We start from the raw sequence: 20,719 nt of genomic DNA, 5'->3' as shown, positions 1-20,719 counted from the left end.
CGGTGCGGAGGATCCGGTAAACCCGCAGGAGTCACGACGCCTCTGCTGAGGTCCGGTGGGCCGGCGGAAGACCAGAGACTCCGGCACCCCTGGCGGAGGAGACTGCAGCCTGCGGTGAGTCCAGGTCTCTGTACTGGTTTGGAACTGAATAGCAGTCACTTGGATGTCTGGTGGAGAGATGAAAGAGATGAGAGAGATGAAAGAGATGAGAAGGATGACAGAGATAAGAGAGATGCCGCTCTGTGACGTCACCTTCTTAAAATAATTGACAAACTCATTTTTTGACAAAAATGAAATGAGAATTTTTTTTTCCCCAAAACAACTCCTTACGATGTTTTGCCTCCAGGTTTTTTTGTGTTTTCTGAAAAAAAAAACCTTGAAAAAAATGACTCAGGAAATTATTTTAAGAAGGCGACGTAATGTTACACTCAGCAGGCAGAATTTATTTATTTATTTCTTGGGTCATAAAAATTACACAACTCAAAACTGAATAGCAAAGACATTCAAAGACAAACTGAAGAGTGAAGGGAATGTCAGGAGAGACGTTTGTCTGAGGGTTTGATGGAGTTCCTCAGTCTGAAATACGGATAAATGAAGCTCGATGAAGCCGGCGAACAGCAAATGGAGGGCGTCCAGCCTTCGACCAAGCCAGGAGGGAAAATAACAGGGGTTAAGGGCTACAGCGGAGACCAGCTGGGTCTGGAGGGAAAGTGTGGGCTCTTTTATTGCTACAGTTTCACGAGGGCGCTTGGTGTTGTAGAAATGTGAGTGACATTTTTCAGGAGCGTGTTGATTGTGAACCGGAATGTTTGAATGTGAGGCTTTCTGGGCCTGCACGCCATTGCTGTGACACCACTCATGAAAACGGCCATTTTGGACCTGTTGGAAATGCAGCAGGTCTCTTAAGACCCAAGATGTCTGTCTACCTTGTGCAAGATGGCAACCAGTGACTGACTAGCGAGCAACACGGTGAGGCGTCGCTCCTGAGGGCGAGGCAGACGTGAACAGCTGAACAAGTCCAGACTGATTAGCATGTGTGCAAAGACACAGAGGACCAGAAATTTGTAAAGTCAAGTGTTGAGTCGCTAGAAACTCCAAATGAGAAGTACTGTGACTCTCAAGGTGACCTTTGACCTCCACCTTTTTTTTTTAGGTCATCATCACAGTCTGTAAACATGTGAGCCAGAATTTAAGCTGTTAACTCAGCGTTCAATCACCAATAAACACCAGACTGGTGGATGGTGGAGGTTCAGGTCTACATCAGATCCACCAGTAAACACCAGACTGGTGGATGGTGGAGGTTCAGTTCTACATCAGATCCACCAGTAAACACCAGACTGGTGGATGTTGGAGGTTCAGTTCTACATCAGATCCACCAGTAAACACCAGACTGGTGGATGTTGGAGGTTCAGGTCTACATCAGTCCACCAGTAAACACCAGACTGGTGGATGTTGGAGGTTCAGTTCTACATCAGATCCACCAGTTACACCAGACTGGTGGATGTTGGAGGTTCAGGTCTACATCAGATCCACCAGTAAACACCAGACCGGTGGATGGTGGAGGTTCAGTTCTACATCAGATCCACCAGTAAACACCAGACCGGTGGATGTTGGAGGTTCAGTTCTACATCAGATCCACCAGTAAACACCCGACTGGTGGATGTTGGAGGTTCAGTTCTACATCAGATCCACCAGTAAACCCCAGACCGGTGGATGGTGGAGGTTCAGTTCTACATCAGATCCACCAGTAAACACCAGACCGGTGGATGTTGGAGGTTCAGTTCTACATCAGATCCACCAGTAAACACCCGACTGGTGGATGTTGGAGGTTCAGTTCTACATCAGATCCACCAGTAAACCCCAGACCGGTGGATGGTGGAGGTTCAGTTCTACATCAGATCCACCAGTAAACACCAGACCGGTGGATGGTGGAGGTTCAGTTCTACATCAGATCCACCAGTAAACCCCAGACCGGTGGATGGTGGAGGTTCAGTTCTACATCAGATCCACCAGTAAACACCAGACCGGTGGATGGTGGAGGTTCAGTTCTACATCAGATCCACCAGTAAACCCCAGACCGGTGGATGGTGGAGGTTCAGTTCTACATCAGATCCACCAGTAAACACCAGACCGGTGGATGGTGGAGGTTCAGTTCTACATCAGATCCACCAGTAAACACCAGACTGGTGGATGTTGGAGTGGTGGAGTCTTAAAAACCTGGGTTGCTAACAAGAGTCTAGAGGAGCCAACAGAGGTCATGGTGGTCATTAAAGGTCATCAGAGGGAAAACACAAGAAGCCTGAAGCTTAGTGGTGGTGACCTTGAAGTCATGTGACCCTGGTGTAGTTCCTTCATAGGCTACCATTAGCTTAGCACTGCTAACCGTAGCATCCAGGCTTCCAGCATCATCAGAGGGTTCATTAGTGAAGATGATCTTGATGAACTGAATCTGGAAGATCATCAACTTTTGTTCACCAGAGCTGATTTACTGGTTCAATCACCACAATCACATGGAGCGATCCTATTGGCTGCTAGGGGAGGAACCAGGAGATGACCACTTCCTGTTGGTGGAGGAACCAGGAGATGACCACTTCCTGTTGGTGGAGGAACCAGGAGATGACCACCTCCTGTTGGTGGAGGAACCAGGAGATGACCACTTCCTGCTGGTGGAGGAACCAGGAGATGACCACTTCCTGTTGGTGGAGGAACCAGGAGATGACCACTTCCTGTTGGTGGAGGAACCAGGAGATGACCCCTGCCTGTTGAACAACAAACGAAGTGTCTGTCACCGTGTAGCTATGATACATATTTTTATTCTTGTGGGAAAAAAACGGAAGGGAGGGGCTTTTCAAACATGGGCGATAACGGATGTTTCCATGGTAACGACTCCCAGTGTAACACACGTTGTTCCAGATTCCAGACGTCCGTATGTGGGTGCCTCCTTAACGTTACATTACAATAACAATAAACATTGAGCTCTGAAGGCCGCGCTGGCGTACCCTGTGACTCACTGGATGTCGTGATTGATTTAAGGGTCAGAGAGTCTGCTGCATTTCCTCTGAGCCGATCGTCGAAGGGCTGATGTGATCTTAATTGAGTCCGGGTCGTCCTCCCAGGAGAAGAGACACCCTCAGACCTGCCGAACAGTCCAGACAGAACAAACACCACCGGGATCCAAACACCGACGAGTTCCCTCTGGCGTCAGCAGCGCAGCGACAGGAGACTTTGCTCTTGTGGATGATTTTTATTTTCTTCTCACAGTGATTTGAGGGACGCCTAAATAGCCGCCATGCATGTCAAAGAGGCCATCACCACGGAAACCACGGTCATTGAAACTCAGTCAGAGTTCATTTGAAATTCCCAGTCTGATGCTGCATTCTAGGCATCACGGAATTGGGAACTTTCCAGTTGAAAGAGCCGATCTCAAAGCGATCCTGGTGGTTTCCAGTGCTTGAAAAAAACCTGAACATGGTGGACTGGAACGCACTTGATCTTTGTGGCAAGTGGAAGGAGCATCCAGGAATGCAGCCATGTTGCCTGGATAGAACGACGAGCGCCATGGCACGCGTATGAATGTCAGGAGCAAATGTTTGTGGTCGTAGAAACTGTTCATCGCAGCTGTAACGGGGATCCACATTCACGTTAGCTGAGGGCTAAGTGGGCGTAGCAGGTCTCACGATGGAGCGCGCTCAGTACGCATCCACCTGTCTTTAAACGATTCACTTGAGCTTTCGGTCGAAATCATTTTTGTGTTGATGTTAAATGTGAAACTTGGAAAACAAACAACCAATCAAACAGCACAAACGTGAAAGTCTCAGTTGCCGCTCCCTCCCTCGCCATCTCTTCTCCCCGTCGCTCAACCGCAGGCATCATTTTACTTTGGCTCAGCTGCTGAGTGCAGTTTGAAAGCAGCAATGAAAGAGGAAAGAGGGAGTAAGGAGTGAGCATCCTCTCTGTTCCCGTGTTAATCAGCAGGGATTGAGAGCCTGTGATCGAGTCCTGCTGAATAACAAAGAATCTGTGTCTGCGCGGCTCAGGCTTATCTGGCAGCCTGATGAAAATTACCCCTCGTACTGGACTCATATACTTTGATCAGATATGACCCGAGCCAGACAAATGCTCGATTCCACCTCCCCGCTCATCCGTCCCCTCCCCCCCTCCTTCCACCCGGCCGGCTGAATGAAGCTCTCTTGTGTCACTCGTCTAACAGGCGGCGGGAATGAAAGTCATTTCCTCTCCCTAAAACCATCAAGGTCACTGTGGCTCTCTGGTGGCAGATCCTAATCCTCAAACCCTTCAGGTGAGCTGAGAAGCAGGAAGTGGATTCACTCTCAGCTCACATTCTCCGTCATCCTTAGCCGACCTTTACGTTGACATTTCCTCTTCTTGTGCTTCTTTACTGCTTCAAACACAGTTTCTAATACACAGAAGGGAAGTTCCTTTTTTTTAGGTTCGGTTTTCTGATCCATGTGTTTGTCCGCCCGCAGTGTTACTGGGTGGAGGGGTGAGGAGCGACACAGCTACATCTCACACAGGAAGCCCGTGTTCTCCAGCGCCACCTAGTAGATGCAGGAAGCGACATTTGCACCGAAGCGTTCATCTGCTCCTTCATGTACATTCGCATCCGATCAGGCCTCTCCTCCCTCGCTCCTCCCTCAGGGCCAAAGGTTCTGTGCTCTCCGATTCCTTGTTTGGCATGAAGGTCGGAAAAAAATCAACCTGAAAAAATAAGCTCTTTCGAGTACAAATGAACCAGTTAGTATTCGTTCATTCCCCTGGCTCACTCACTCACTCACTCACTCACTCACTCACTCACTCACTCACGAATCCTTGAGGGTACAAACGGATGCCGTCCTTCACTCCTGCGACGTGTCAGGTGCGACAGCCCTGGTCTCTGTGAGGAGTCGATGGTGCAGATGTAGCTGATGGAACTATTTACAGTTGCATAGTCAAAGTTTAGTTATAGTTTTGATGCTTACGCCTGCCCCCAGTGCTCCGCCTCCATCGCTCTTCTTTAGTCCTCATCAGCTGTGTAGATTTAGCTTGGAGACGTTCCTGGTCAGCAGCTTATTTTCCGCCATGTTGTGACACAGATGTAGAGGTTTTGAGGCCAGCTGTGAGGCCCGAGGCCGTCCTGGAGGACAGCCGCGTGCCGGTGTCAGGGAGAGGTCACCCTTCATCTTCTCCTCAGTGTCTCTCTGGATATTCCGCAGGTAAATAGGACACTCGGCCATATTGATTTTCCACCAATGAAATGAAATTGGTTCGATGCATATTGAGGTTCTCTATCAAATCCTCGGCATCGGCTTCACACTGGAGGTCAGAGGGACGTCGGCCTCCCGAGTCGTGTTTGCACCGACGCTCGTCTGATCATTTGACCGCGAAATGCACGAACACACAAAGCAATAAGAGTCCGACCCGGTGAGCATCCTGGGCCTCACATGAATTTACATCTGCTGGCTTGCAGCATCGCAATTCAGATCTGTGAAAGGATTTGTTTGAGTTTTGGTGTCTGTCAGCTGGACGCCAAAGATTCAACAGCTTTTAAAAGTTTCTGATCGTGAGCAGTGAGAGTGGAGAGAAGTTCTCACGTTGGGAAAACGCACGATACAAAGGCCTGAGATGAAGCACTTCATTCTCTACTTCTGTTTCCTGCAGCTCTGGACTTCTGTACAGTAAATTCATTCAACCTGAATCATCTCTGTTGTATGAACAACGCTGTTGTTTGTGAAATGGAATTGATAAGAAGCTTAATATCTGCCACGTATTAGAGTGGTTGTTTATCTTACTTTGAATAGTTTGGGGAATATTTAGGATAACACACTCCAACTGAAACCACAGGCCCGGTCGTGTCGCTGCTAACTGACGTGTTCTGCGGTCCGACGCTACGTAGACCTGGTTCTCCTCGGTGGAGGTGTCTGGCTGCAGAACCACAAGATCCCAGTTTGTCTTCCCAGCGCTGCGGGAGCATCAACGATCAGGTTTCTTGTCTCGCTCGTGATCGTGTCTGTCACTCCCGTCTTTTCGGTGGCACATGCCGGCCCTGAGGAGTTACAGGTGACACTAAATCGGGGTTTAACTCCTGATCATCATCCTCTGCTCTGATAAAAAGACAATACTTCTACTGCAATAATCTCATGTCAGGGATCTCCTTTCAGTGGGAGATTAATTTAAAAAATGGCTCTTTGTATTATGGGCTTAATTTTTCAAATGGAAAAACACAGGGGAGCATGAATTTAAGAAGTGAGTGAATGTGTGTTGTATTTGATTTTCAGATGAAAAGCGGTGAGTGGATTGTTTTCAGGTCGTGGCAGCTTTTCTAAAGTCTCGTCCCCATGTCCTGCCCAGGGCGATGGCCTTTGCTGGCGCCAGGTGGTCTTTTTATGCCGAGGACCAGCTGACACTTGGCGACTTGCCGCTCACCTTTGAACTATTGTATCAGCGCTAACACCTGCGACCTCACGCCGGTGGCAGCACACTGGGGGCCGGCTCAGAGATTAAAATAAAGCAGCCACTGTTCAGTTCCTGCATAGACGATGAACAGCGGCTGCTAATGTTCAGACATCCTGCTGAGACCATCCGGTTTGTGGCCAGAGAGACAACTGGAAACCTCAGCATCTCCTCCTCTTCCCATCCACGGTGGTCTTGCTGATACGGGACATCCGTTCACGAGCGCCGTCCAGGCGTCCCAGACCTGCCAGGGCCTGCCAGTTCTGCGGACACATGCCAGTCTGGACCCAAACCCGCTGTTGCTCCATCCAGTGCTGAAGACGTTTCTGCGTGTCTGTGTATTAGTCGGACTCGACCGACCCAACAACCGTTCATGCGATTGGCGCTGAACTCGTCACGGTCATCGTTGGCGCCTCAAGGATGTGAAACGCTCAGTCTGAAGTCTGGGTTCTAGGGGGGTGTGGGGCCTGAGGGTCTCGGGGCTGAGACAACAGTCAGGATTTTGGATAGTTTTGATTGTGTCTGTAGGCTTGTACACAACCTGCGGCCCCGCCCTTCAAATAGCAAGCACAGCTCTTGATGAAGGGGCGGGGCTTAACTACCACTTGGGAGGTCATCCCTCTGACTTTGTTGAGTTCCTAAGCCTTTAAGTCAGGATGTGGACGCAACATGGATGCTAGAAAGAAGATGAGATTGTATCCAAAAGGTCATTTGAAACTAAAAACCCTTAAAGTTGCCGCCACTTGCAGTGTCTCGTGAGTCCAGACGAGCACTGAGCTGAGAGCTGGAAAAGACCGCATCAGTCTGGAGAACTAAATCCTCTCCAGGCCTTCAGAACTGATCTCATTTTATAGTCTGGGAACCGAAGTATTGTGAATTCTTGAACAGTATCGAAGACTCACCCCTGCACTCTCCCTTTCTCTCCAGCCGAGGCTCCCACGGGCGCCTCCAGGATGATAGCGCTAATTACTCTCAGCGATGAGTCCATGTCTGTCCCACAGTTGAACCGGAGGCTCGGCACAGCTGGCACAGGGAGTCCCCCTCCCTCGGGTCAGCTAATGCTCCCCCCATGCCTGCTCCATAACCGAGCTGCTTCCTGCAGAGGTTGGGTGATCGGCAGAGGTGGCAAAAGTACACGTGTGTGTGAAAACGAACTCTGGTGAAAGTAGAAGTACTGCTATCAAATAAAAGCTATTTTCTATTAATATTCAACAGACAAAAGTAATGAAATGAGATATTACAGAGTTATTATACGTCCAGTGTGTCTGGGTCCTTCTTGAGTCCCAGTGAATGTTCCGGTTTCCTCGAGGAGGGACCGTGGTGAGTCAGATTTTGCCACGTGAGTTGTGATGTCACAGGGAATGTTTGTTCTTAAATCTCTGCTCTCGAAGCTGATGGGGGGGGGGGGGGCATTTGAAAACTGCAGTAAGACGTACTGCGATTACTTTGAACCAAAGGTGAACTCTTCGTGTGACAAATTGTTAGAAAATCTGTCAAGATGTGGTGTTGACAAGTGAACAGCACGAATGGATGGAGCCCACAACATGACGGCGTCGCAGAGGCAGCGATCAGTCACAGGATTTTCTTCTTATTTTGTTCTCCTCTTGAGGACAGCAACATCTGGCGTGAGGTCCGGCCCTCCGCAACAGAATCAGGGGCAGTTTTTATGTCTCCATCAGCGTGAGAGCGATGGTCACGCACAGTAAAGTCCCAGTGAATGACTGCGACCTTTCTCTTCATCTCAGCTGATAGCAATGTCAGTGTGATCGATACGGCATTAATGCCCCCCCCCCCGTGCTGTCTCCTTCCGACCTGATCAGCAAAGTCACACTCGGTCTTGTGGCACCGGCGTCATGAATCATTAAAGAGTCCATCTCTCTCCTGCTGCTGCTCCTGGCCCCAGGGTGGAGGGTCTCCCTGACATCAGCCGGCAGCTGAGGAACGTGAGGACGTTTCCAGCTCAACAGGTGGGCGTTCATCACGCGCTGCCTGTCCGAGGTTAAGCTGTGAGAATGTTTAATTACTAACGAGGAGATCTGTTCAACTCAATATATGTTACTGCAAATGTTTCCATGTCTGAGTCAGGAGTCTTTCTGCTCATGTAATTGAGGGTGCGAGGGGGGGCTCGCTGCGTCGCCCCTCCTCCTCCATCACAGATGTCATAATGGAAACCTCCAGAAAATGGAATTGTTTCCAGGCCGTCTTTTCCCTGATGGAACACATTTGTTTCAGCACTCTTCCCCCTCAGACGTCCTTGCAGGGAAAATTGTATGAGCGAGACAAAATCTGTTCTCTGAAAATTTAATTATCACAAATGGCGAGCTGAGGGTTTGCACAGGAGGGCGGCCGTGTTCACTGGCTGAGGGAGATTCCCCCGATCCGGGCGCGCACAGGCGTCACCTTGAATCAGCGTTGAGGCCGAGGGCGTCTCTCTATCAGTACCCTGACGGCATCTCACACCGAAAGATTCATGAGCCACAAAAGCAGTTGGCAGTCATTTATTTCTGGTGACAGCAGAGCCTCTGAAGCCTCAAACCACCAAACATTGCTGCCTACATTACCCACAATGCATACAGAGCACTAACAGCATGGTCAAAGCATTATCATGAGGACATGCTGGTGATGTCCATGACCCCCGTGTGCTGGGGGGTGCGAGGGCCCACAGCAGCACTCTGTAACAGCCCACTGGGAGTCAGCTGGAAGCTTCCGGTGCGTGGCGTCCTAAATGTTTGAGAGCTTCAGCGCCTTCAAGTGCTGACGGTTCCAACTTTGTTTTCATTTTCAGAGGCAGATGAATCATCAGGGAGGAGGGCAGAAACAGGACACGGTTAATTAATCATGTGATCTCGTAATTGACTCGTCCTCATCAGGATTCTGTTCAGCAGCGGCGCTGGTGTGGTTGTTATGTAACCGGCTGCAGTAGAACTCATCTCTGTGTGCGTGGAACCTTCCTGGCGTGGTGGTAGTGGTGTCAGGTTCCCTCCAGGTGAGCCGAGCACACGCTCCTCCATCCGTCTGCTGCCGCGTCTGATGGGGGATAACGGTGGTTAGGACAGAAATAGCAAGCGTACGCAGACCAGGATGTCAGGACGGCAAAAATGATGTTCGGTAATGTGGATTTACTCACAGCAATCACGTCGGTTTAATTTCATTACGGTGACACTGATGGAGGGAGCCGGCTGGCCGGCCGGCGGCAGGGAAAAGTCCCTGACCTTGCAAAAGGAGTCGGACTAAAATTGGATCCCTGCAGGAAACGTACGCCGCCATGATCTCCCCAACAACCATTAACATCTCAATTTGATGTATCTGCTGTGGAGATTGTGGATTGTGTGCGTGTGTGTGTGCGCGTGTGTGTGTGTGTGTGTGTGTGTGTGTGTGGACTCAGTTGGAAGGTGTTAATGAGCTCAGATACCCGAGTGGAAAGACGCCACGCGACGGTGCGGCGAGGGAGCTGATGAGCTTCATAGCTTTGTAGCGTCCACATTTCAAGACTCAGTTATTTTCTTGTTTAAAATTCATCTTCTTGTGGCGTTGCAGTAGACGGCGTGTGATGGAGCTTCCTGAGGGAGAGGATGTACGGACAGTTAAGTGGAGTCTTGTTCTGACTCCACAGAAACCCCAGAATGGATCTGAGGTCAAGTAAGAACGTTGAGCTCAGAGATCTCAGCCGGATGGTCGGTGTTCGGTTTGCATCGCCAGCGTTTTCCACCTGCACCACCACCTGCTCTGAATGATCAATACTGCTGGATATCAATACTCAAGGATTGTTTGGAAAAGCCACCACCCCACAGGCTGAGCCGCCACCTCTGGTACCGGGAGCTTCACTCACTTAAACACCTGTTTCATTCTCACAGCCTGGCGGCCGTCACTGAAGCGGCTGAGTCTGGGTGTTGGACGCGCAGAACAGACACGTGGCTGCATTGTGCGAGCCGCACGAACCACTGCTGCCTCGTCCTGGTTCTTTTTACCAGGCAGGTGTGCCTGCTGCTACAGGAAAGGCAACAATTCTTCAGGTAAATTAAAGATTTTTCTTACAACAAAAAATCCTGCAGACTTTTACAATATCACTTCAAGAACATAACTTTTAATCGGTTTTCCTCCAGAGAGTTCAAACCTGTTCAGTTTGAGTAAATTGGCCTACTTGGAGGCAAAAAGGGCCAAAGAAGGAACTTTTATCAGGCAAAACAAAACAAAAAAGAGGCTGTGGGCTGCGAGGCTAATGCTAACGCTAACTTGTTGGAAAACAAAAAAAGCAGTAAAACCCTGAACAACCCTTGGAAGAGTTGCGTAGTTTCCTGTCACACAGCTTTTAGCTGGGATTTTAGTTTGAAGTTAAAACATAAAGTTGTATTTTTGCTCTCTACTTAACTCCAAAACTCTCCTGTGACGTTGGAATCGATCCGCTGACTGACCGCTCTTACAGTTGAGACAAAAATAAAGACAATTCTAAGAGGTTTTCGCTCAGTTTCCAAAGAAAATGTGGCTGTGTTTGTTCAGTTGAACTCACTGGTGGAAGCAGACGGGGAGCTGTGAGCGCGAGGCTGCTGAAGCCGGGGAATGGAGGCTGCTGCTCCTGTCTGGCTCCCAGCCACCAACTCACAGCGCTGAGGAGCTGTAAAAGAGAGTTATAATGTTGTGGAAGACCTCCACTCGTGTGCTTCATCGACTCTCACCTCCAGCAGTCGTTAAAGTCACGATGGCGCAGGTTAAATCACCGAGCAAACTTTAGAAATGGTCACAAAGCCAAAGCGCATCATGACGTCACCTCCAGGAAACGGCAGGCGTCAAAGCCTCGGACGCGGCAGAAATAAAAACCCATGTCCAGTAAAGCTGGTAATTGTTTGTTTTTTTACATGAGAGTCAATTGTGAGATGGTAAAAACCACCGAGCTCATGAGGGTCCCAGGTCCTGACCCAGCACGAGACCTGGACCTCGGACTTCCTGTTTATGAACAATAACTTGTTAAGCGTAAACATAAGCAGACGCCATCTTTAATGACTTCAGTGGCCCGATGTGTGCTGAAGGTGTAAAGATGCAGTGAGATGTTGGAACCCAGGGTGAGGCGAGGCTGTGGATGTGTCCCGTCTAACAGCACAGAGATGCTGCACCCGAAGGTGGCGCTGCGGAGCAGTTGAAACCCGAACTGAATTGAACTGAACCTCTGAAGACTTTAGAGACGCAGTCAAGATAAAGTACACATTTTCATCTCATAGTAGGTTTGCGTTTCCTCCAACGGGGGCAGACGTTGGGTTTGGAGCGTTGGCTGGAGGCGGCAGCTCCCTCTGGCTCTGACGTACGGCCCCGTTGGCCTGATGACCAGCGCGGTGCGGTTGTGCGGTAGAGTTTGGAAGGCGTTGCTGTTCTGCAGCCTGACCTGATGATCATGTAGCTCAGACCTGAGTGACATTCATCCATTCTTAAACTCACTGGTCCAATTAATAAACACATGACTTCTGATTGCTGAACTGATGAGCACGCCGACTCCTGCTGCACCAATAAGTGACAAAAGGCAGGAAAAAAGGTGGAACAGGAGGACGCAGCATCTGGCTCTTTCACACCTCATCGAGTTGATGGAATACTAATAAAAGCCATATGACAACAGCATACTAAGTGTGCAATTAATATTCTAAAATATTCCCACGCCGCATGTGGCGGGGACCTGCTCGAGACTTCCTCGCTGGCAAAGTGACGGCGCTGTCTCTGCAGGAAAGAGGAGATGTCCTTATTCACCTTTTTCCCGGCCTCCTCGGTCCTCTGCTGCCGGATGCTCCGAGCACACACCGCCACGTCTGTTGTCCCGTCGCCTGACAACCGTCCCTACAGCAGATAAATGCTCTCCCCTGACAGCTGAATGACCAGAGGGAGCTGATCGGTTGATTTGGAGAGGAATCAAAACCCAGACTGGAGAACTGTGGTTACAACTCAACCCAAGAGAGTCCAGGTGAAGATGTGTCCATGCAGACGAAGGACGCCACTGAAGGAGGTTTTTAACGATTCAGGAACCGCTGCACACCTCGTGACTGAGGTGACCTGACAAAGTCTGCATCAGGGGGCAAGTTAGCCTGGGACCACCAGGTCAGCACCTCATACACCACACGTTACTGGTTACTTTCATTTGAAAGTAACTGCGCCAACAGCGCTCAGCTTCACAGGCCATTCCTCTCCACAATAAAGCTGTAACAAATGAATCTGATAATATAAGAACAGAAACTCTGATATTACCAAATTTCTGCTGGCGACCCGTCCAGGGTGAACCCCGCCTCTCGCCCGAAGTGGATGGATGGATGGATGGATGAATATTCCTCTGTACTCTCACTGTCACGATGTACATACACGCGTCCGTCCCCTTGTCATCAACGCCACATCTCCAGAAGATAATTTCTTCACATTCATGGAAAAATGTCCACTGGGACTCAAAGAAGATATTTTGGTGGTCAAAGGTTCCTGTGCCAGGCGCACAACATGGAGGCAGGTCACAAAGACGCAGTCTTTCTGGTTCCCAGGCCTGGAAGGTGCTGACTTTCTGTTGGCATCGTTTCCATTTGAACAGACGCCGCTCCATCTCAGCGTGATGTGGCGGTTCGTCGTTTCACCTCTTTTCATGAGACACAGTCACAAGTCACAGCCGCCACAATAAAATACACCATCAAGCCTTTCAAGCAGATGTTGAGCAGATGTATCGGTTGCGCTTGGTTTGGTTTATGATGCTATTTTTGATTATGATGGGACAGTTAAGAGAATCGTAACCTGTGGGATTGTTTTTTTTCTGCATCCGCTTCTCTCTAACAACTCTCACACAGCAACAAAAGAGGTTTGGAGATGTAAGAGGACAATCTCTGGAGGCGCACAGACACATTTATTATGTGTGTCGTCTCCCGGGATTCCTCTGCTCCGCCAGACAGATAAGAGGCGGCAGAAGAAGCCCGGAAAGGCCTCCCATGATTGTCAGCTCCTGAAATTCAGAGCAGATTTACGTCAGTCTGCCGTGAACGGGAGGCGTCCTCTGGGCTCACCCCTCCCCCCCGTGATGTGCTGGTTTAATATTTCAGTGTTTGTCCATGACAGGAAGGAGACTTTATTAGTGAAATCTAGTCCCATACTTGCCGGGGTGGAGGAGAAATGAGTCTGCAAACTGCAACCTGCACAGAGAGGCTCCTCACCCTGATGAGTCCGAGATTTTCTCTTGATAAGTACGACTCGGCTCTGTTAGCGCCAGTGACATCACAGCATTCCAACCTGCTGCTTCATCCAATCACTGACGAGTTCCCCCCCCCCAAAAAAAACAGGGAACACTGAACTAATAGAAAAAGAGTAACCTCAAAACCCAGCTAGAATAAAACATTTGAGTTTCATGTTGGACTGAAAGCAGTCTGATATAAACCTGATTAAGACAGAAGAGGAGCCCGGGTATGAGGTGTGTTTGTAGTCCAACAGGAAGTGGTCAGGGATGAGGTGTGTTTGTAGTCCAACAGGAAGTGATGATGTCAGGGATGAGGTGTGTTTGTAGTCCAACAGGAAGTGATGATGTCAGGGATGAGGTGTGTTTGTAGTCCAACAGGAAGTTAGCCTGTCAGGGATGAGGTGTGTTTGTAGTCCAACAGGAAGTTAGCCTGTCAGGGATGAGGTGTGTTTGTAGTGCAACAGGAAGTTAGCCTGTCAGGGATGAGGTGTGTTTGTAGTGCAACAGGAAGTTAGCCTTTCAGGGATGAGGTGTGTTTGTAGTCCAACAGGAAGTTAGCCTGTCAGGGATGAGGTGTGTTTGTAGTCCAACAGGAAGTTAGCCTGTCAGGGATGAGTTGTGTTTGTAGTGCAACAGGAAGTGGTCAGGGATGAGGTGTGTTTGTAGTCCAACAGGAAGTTAGCCTGTCAGGGATGAGGTGTGTTTGTAGTCCAACAGGAAGTTAGCCTGTCAGGGATGAGGTGTGTTTGTAGTCCAACAGGAAGTTAGCCTGTCAGGGATGAGGTGTGTTTGTAGTCCAACAGGAAGTTAGCCTGTCAGGGATGAGTTGTGTTTGTAGTGCAACAGGAAGTGGTAAGGGTTGAGATGTGTTTGTTGTCCAACAGGAAGTGGTCAGGGATGAGGTGTGTTTGTTGTCCAACAGGAAGTGGTCAGGGATGAGGTGTGTTTGTTGTCCAACAGGAAGTGGTCAGGGATGAGGTGTGTTTGTTGTCCAACAGGAAGTGGTCAGGGATGAGGTGTGTTTGTAGTCCAACAGGAAGTTAGCCTGTCAGGGATGAGTTGTGTTTGTAGTCCAACAGGAAGTTAGCCTGTCAGGGATGAGTTGTGTTTGTAGTCCAACAGGAAGTGGTCAGGGATGAGATATTTCATACTACTAAGAATGAATTCCTGTCAAAGTGACTCCACTGGCTTGAAGGTCCGCTGTGAAGTAGAATCCTCTATTTTGGTGCTTTTGCCAGCTGCTCTGTTGCCGCGGTTATTATCTGCTAAGCTGTCAGCGCTGCAGCATCATAGCGAGCGGCCTTTTAAAGCAAAAAGCAGGTCACTTTGAAAGCTACAGGCGCTCCCTGTCCACTGCAGAGGGGTCAGGGAGAAGCAATTTGCATTTTAACAGCGAGAACAGTGTCAGTGGAATGTTGCTGCTGCGTGGAGCTCCCTGAAGGGCGGAGCTGAGCCCCCGATCACGTTTGACATCCTCTTAATAGAGAGGCATGGCCACGCCGCACTGATTTATCACATTTAGTTGTTTACTTGCCTGAACAGACGTCGCCTCTGCACATTCTAAATTATTTTAGCTTAACTGGAATACAGAATATTCTGATTTGACCTTCAGCAACATGCCGCCATAGCGCTCCGGTCCTGCTGCTGTCTCTCCAGGTCAGGAGGACGGAGGCTGATTGGATGGGTGCTGCCATCGGGAACACAGGATGTTCTCTGAATAATGAAATTTAACCGTCATCACCTTAATTCAGACGACGTCTGAGGGATGAAAGTCTGTATTGCTCAGGTCATGTCAGAAGGCCTGTGGGAGGACCTGAGCTGCTGCTCTCATGGTGATGGGATTGAACCACAAAACACAAGTTCATCTTCTGTTCTGAAATTGTGCCGCAGTTTGAACTTGAATGTGACATTTTCAAACACTTCCACATCCAGGATGCAGGATGCAGGCCTGACAGGTATTTTTATTATTTCTTATCATTTATTATCTTTAGTTGGACCTCCTTTGGTAGAGCTGTTGTTTCAAAGTCTGAAACTCCTTCTTACATCATGAGTTCACAGCGAACCGTTTGGAAGACCTTTGATGGAGCTATGCTAACACTTCCCACCCACTACCATTCATTGTGCTAAGCTAACTAGCACAGCCCTCTGCTCCCTGACGACGGTGCTCTGTCTTCTTCTCTGTCTCTGAGGACAACTTCCCCAAAACCTTTAATGTTTGAGTTCTCATAAATTCATACTTTTTTTTGTGTCAAAGAAGTACTTCAGCCCCAGCGGTGTACTAATACACAGACGTTTTGCAGTCCCACACACTGAAGGACATGATAATGTCACATATTTCCCGAGCAGGTATGTCGAGCAGAAGACATTTATAAAAATGTTAAACGACGCTGCCATGTGGGTCGGAGGGACCGGTGATGGATGGCTGCGCCGCGGCGGGAGAGCCGGAGATCCTGGACGTGACGCTTTGATCAATGCGTCTCTGCACAGATTCAACCAGGAGACGTAGCGGGAGCCATGTTGAGACCCCATCATTTAACCCCACGCGTCATTTGCACGCAGGAGAAGGTTAACGAGACAGCGATAACCCATTACGTGATCAATCCATCACTCTGAGATGGATCCAAAACTCTGAAACTTCGGATGAAACCCCGAGGAGCTTTTTTCTGTTTTGTTTTATTCCTCGTTGTGCCGTCCTGGTGTGATTTGTCGGCTTTATCTCGGCAGAGGGGTTGAACAGGCTCCTGGGAGCATGTTTAGACAGCCCGGACATCCATTATCGGACCGAGGCAAACCCAATTTAGAAGCTGGGCGAGAGAATTAGTCAGGAGGAGAGGAGAGCGCCGTGATTCTGAGGCCTCCCCCGCCTCCCGTCGCTGCTCTTTAATTGGGCTGCTAATCAATTAAAGCTTGTGAGCAAAGATCCTCTGAGCCCAGAGCACAAACGAGGCTGGAAGCCCAGTGAGAGGCGACTGAACGCATCAGTTGGACACGTGCCCGCTCACTCTGACCTCCGGTGTGAGCAGCGGCTACGCACGGTCACATGACCTCCCTTCAACCTTCCACTTCCAGTATTTATTGTTGCGTTTATCTTTTCCTGCTATCATTTCTTAGTGTCTGGAGCTCTAAAGACATGTTGTAGTTCTCCTATTGTCTTCAAGCTGAGAGCGAAGGAGGACTACTACTACTACTACTACTACTACTACTACTACTACCACTACTACCACTACTACTGCTGCTGCTGTCTCACTCCAACATTTCACTCAAATAAATCAGTCCATCTGCTACAGAAGTCATAAAATTATAAATTACAACACTGCTTCCCACACATGGGGATGGCTAATGATACTACGAGTACTACTACCAGTACTACTGGGGCTGTGCAGTAACATCAATACAGATAAATATCACAATATATCACAGTTCTGGAACAAAAACATCGACGGTGGCTACACTTTATGTGATCAGTAACTATGTACAGCCTCATAGAAGTAACAAGGTATTTTTACTTGTGTACTGCACTAAGTATTGTACAGATACCTCAACATGAACGAAACTCAGTATCAAAGTTTTGACTCAGTGTGTGTTGATTTGTAAATATACTTATATTTTCAGCTCTGGTACTTGTTAAATTATGAGCAGTATTGCGATATTTATTGTATTGCAGTAGATTGCATAGCATGATAGTATTATATTGTGGGGTCCTTGCTAATACCCAGACCTGAGTACTACTGTCATTGTAGTAACTCCATAGTACTCCTCTCTGTGGTTCACTGATTTGATCTTTTCAGGCATAAACAGAATTGCGAAGGACGACCCGCCAGTGGTCACATGACCGTTCCTGAGCCCTGCATCTCCACGTCCTCCAAGCAGCAGACTCTAAATGCACTGCAGCGTCATGTGAGCGCGCAGAAGCAGCAGACGCACCTGGGAGGGTTCCGGTGTGGTTCAGCCCGGGTCCAGGTCTCAGTCCTGCAGCTTTTCAACCGTTTCACCATTAACACTTGTGACTTTACCACTGGAGCCATAACCAGACATCCAACTGTGTCTGGACCGCCGTCAGCGGCCGTTTCCACGCTTATTAAGACGGTTTAGTAATTCCTGCAAATAGCGTGGCGAGCCGGCGCTGGCGGCGGTCCAGACCCGAGCTGAAGAAGTACAGTGGTGCGCTTTATTCTCTGAAAAGATTAGAGGGCTGCGGGACTGAGTGACTCTGATTTCTCCTCCAGGTATAGACTAATTAATGTAATTAGGCTCTCTATCGGCGCTCAGGCCTCTTATCAACGCCGCTTCCTTATCGCTCCTGGAAATTTAATTAGAAAAAAATCCTCTAATTAATGATTTTGTGAAATTAAAGTTAACTTGAACCAGTTCAGTCCCCTGTCAGAGCTGTGGACCGACGCGCCTGTCCAGCTGCGGTACTTCTCTTCCGCTCAGGTCAAAGGTCAGATTACTTTGCAGATTAAAATTTTACATTCAACATAAATCAAACTCGTAAAAATATGGCCGTAAAAATTGTGTGTGTCTTGAATGTCAGCCTAAAAATGGGTTTGTTTACATGTTGGCCCTTGTGAGGTCATGAGGCTCTTCAGCTCTTTTGCCTGGGATGTTTTTGTGGCCTGATGAACGCTGACCTGGATTCTGCAGTTCGTCGCAGACGTTCTCCTCCCTCCCTCCATCTGTTCTCACCCTCTCTCTTCCTGGTCACTTCTCTGTTCTACATTTTCACAAACTTTTAATAATGCCAGCAGATTCAAGCGCAAAACACACAACCATAAATCATAGGAGTGTGAACTTGAGAGTCCTCTGCAGAGCGCTGAAGGGTGCTGGAGGTGTGTGTTGCACTATGAATTGCCCTGTGTGTGAATGGTGCTATACAAATAAATTTGCCTTGCGTGTGTGTGTGTGTGTGTGTGTGTGTGTGTGTGTGTGTGTGTGAGGTAACCATGGTGCAGAGAGAGCAAACAGGAAGCCTGCCACCTCAGGGAACTTCCTTGGAGACAGACGAGCTGAGCAGGAGCTGACGGTACATGTGAGCAGAGGTTGTTCCAGAGGTTTGGGGAGACCAGTTTGCTGCTGCTGCAGGTGTGACGGCGACCCAGAGACCGGAGGTTTGAGCGCCTCAGGCCAGTGACCCCACCCCGCCCCCCCATGGCTCAGAGAAACTCTCCTGGAGGTAAAGCAGCTCCCAGACTTGTCGTCAAGATCGTCGGAGGCAATCAAGTGCGGCGGTTCGTTGAGGAGCCAGAAGTGTGAGTCTAACGACGAGGCTGATTCAGGATCAGCTGAGGCGATTTAGTGAGGTGGTGTCGCGATGCGTTGGACCCCTGAAGCGATGCACAGTGAACGCAGTGAGGTTCACTTTGATCTCTCTGAAAATGCGTCATGAAGCTGCTTAAGAGAAACGTGTGTTCATAAGAGAGGAAGGAGGTCGTTTTATGATTCCTGGTCATTTGGGAGCTGGTTGAGGTTGAACTGGGATCTCAGCGGTCCTGAGTGAGCCCACTTGATTTACTTTGCCTTGCATCAAAGTTTCATCGTAGCAGTGTGGTGCTAAACCGACCTCAGGAGTCAAGTATTCATGTTACCGCCGATGTGTTGCTCCTGGGCAGACACACACGAGACACGGGTGAAGATCCTCTGGTGGAAGCTTCCATTTACGACTTCCAGAGACCGTCAGAGAAACTGGACGTGTCACACCGAGTGGAACCTGCCCTCTGGGCCGCGATCACTCAGGTAACTGACGAGACCAGAAAAAGGCAGGGAAAAAAACGAGTTCAGACTCAACAGTTGTTTAAAAAAATAAAGTCCCACAATGTTTAAACCGCTTGACTTTTAACTGCCGCAGTAAAACATTTTAACAAAGTTGATTCAGCACAAAGGAAACAAGGAATAATTTAAAATACGAAGAGAGAGAGGAAGGATGAATGAGCAGTGTCTGAGAGAACACACAGAGACTGAGCGTTAAAAGGAGAGGAAGATGAAGGCAAAATAAGAGAAATAAAATTAAAATATGGGAAGAAGAGGAGAAAAATTGAAAGCAAGATGAAATGTCCAATTAAACAGACACATAAACGTATAAAGTATAATAAATTGGATTTAAAAGGTCATGAATTTGCTTTTATCACTTAAAGAGAAATAAAGGCTGCATGAGGGGAGGGTGAGAGGAAGATCTGGACTCAGTGATGGAGGGGAGATGGATTGAAGTCTGTATCTATAAATGTGTCACTTTAATTTTGCAGTCTGTCTTAATATTCATTATTTCATAGCTGATATTTTCTTCCTTTACATTTGTCGTCACTTGGTTATAGATATTTAGTTGATTGGCCCTGCTGTTTTCATCATATTTATTGGTATTCTCATTATAATTGGTGGTATTCATATTATAATTCATTCCTATTCATTTGAATGTTGGGCCGTGGGCGACCTTCTGACATGATCATGAAGGAAGTGAAAGAATCCAGCAGCAATGAATCACCGCATCAGCGAGGAGCGCGTCTGTTAATTCAGAGTAAAACAGTGAATTCCCAGCGGCACTCACGGTGTGGTGACTCCTCACAGGTTCCCGACAGGCTGTGTGTGACAGCGCCCTCCGGTGATCGCTCCCGGTCCTTCATCCACCCCAAGACTCTCGGCACCACTGATCCCAGTGCAGCAGCACTGGAGACACCAAAGCCGGTTCTTCTGGGAAGTATAAAACCTTAACTTCTGATTCTTCTCAAGCACTCACATCGAACTGAGATGTTTTCCTAAATCTCCCACCGCGGACCAACCTGAGGTTAACGACAGCAAACTTAGCAAAACCTCCTTCAACAACCACACGTCGGCCTCTTCTTCTTCAGCCTCTGCTCACGCGTGTCACTGAGCACGCATGGTTGGATTCAGCTCAGTTGGGTTCATGGCACAATTTTCCTTCCATGTGAATGCGGCCAAAACAAGGAAACGGAGTTCTTTAGGAACCGTGAAGCCGAGTCAAGTCCGACCTTCTGGAGATCAGTTCATAGATTCTGAGGGCAGCTGGAGGAAGAAAAGTGTTGGTTCATTTGATGAGGAGAACAGAGATGTGGAGGAGCCGATTGCAGCAACGTTTAA

The 20,719-nt window shown here is 48.6% G+C and overlaps 1 long non-coding RNA gene across 1 annotated transcript; it reads left to right on the top strand.

Annotated features, from left to right (window-relative positions):
• The first annotated feature begins 6 nt into the window (after positions 1 to 6).
• LOC147249395 (uncharacterized) lies at positions 7 to 20,718 on the top strand. The gene is made up of 3 exons (XR_015119164.1): positions 7 to 114; positions 10,305 to 19,363; positions 20,189 to 20,718. It is a non-coding gene; the product is annotated as an uncharacterized LOC147249395 (long non-coding RNA).
• Position 20,719: the final 1 nt, after the last annotated feature.

Source organism: Aulostomus chinensis, chromosome 14 (genome assembly GCF_037954235.1).
Source record: "Aulostomus chinensis isolate RoL2024-O1b breed Wild chromosome 14, RoL_Achi_v1.0, whole genome shotgun sequence".
In the NCBI taxonomy this organism is placed as follows: Eukaryota; Metazoa; Chordata; class Actinopteri; order Syngnathiformes; family Aulostomidae; genus Aulostomus; species Aulostomus chinensis.
The sequence above is the reverse complement of the archived record's forward strand: the minus strand, read 5'-3'. Positions and strand labels throughout refer to the sequence as shown.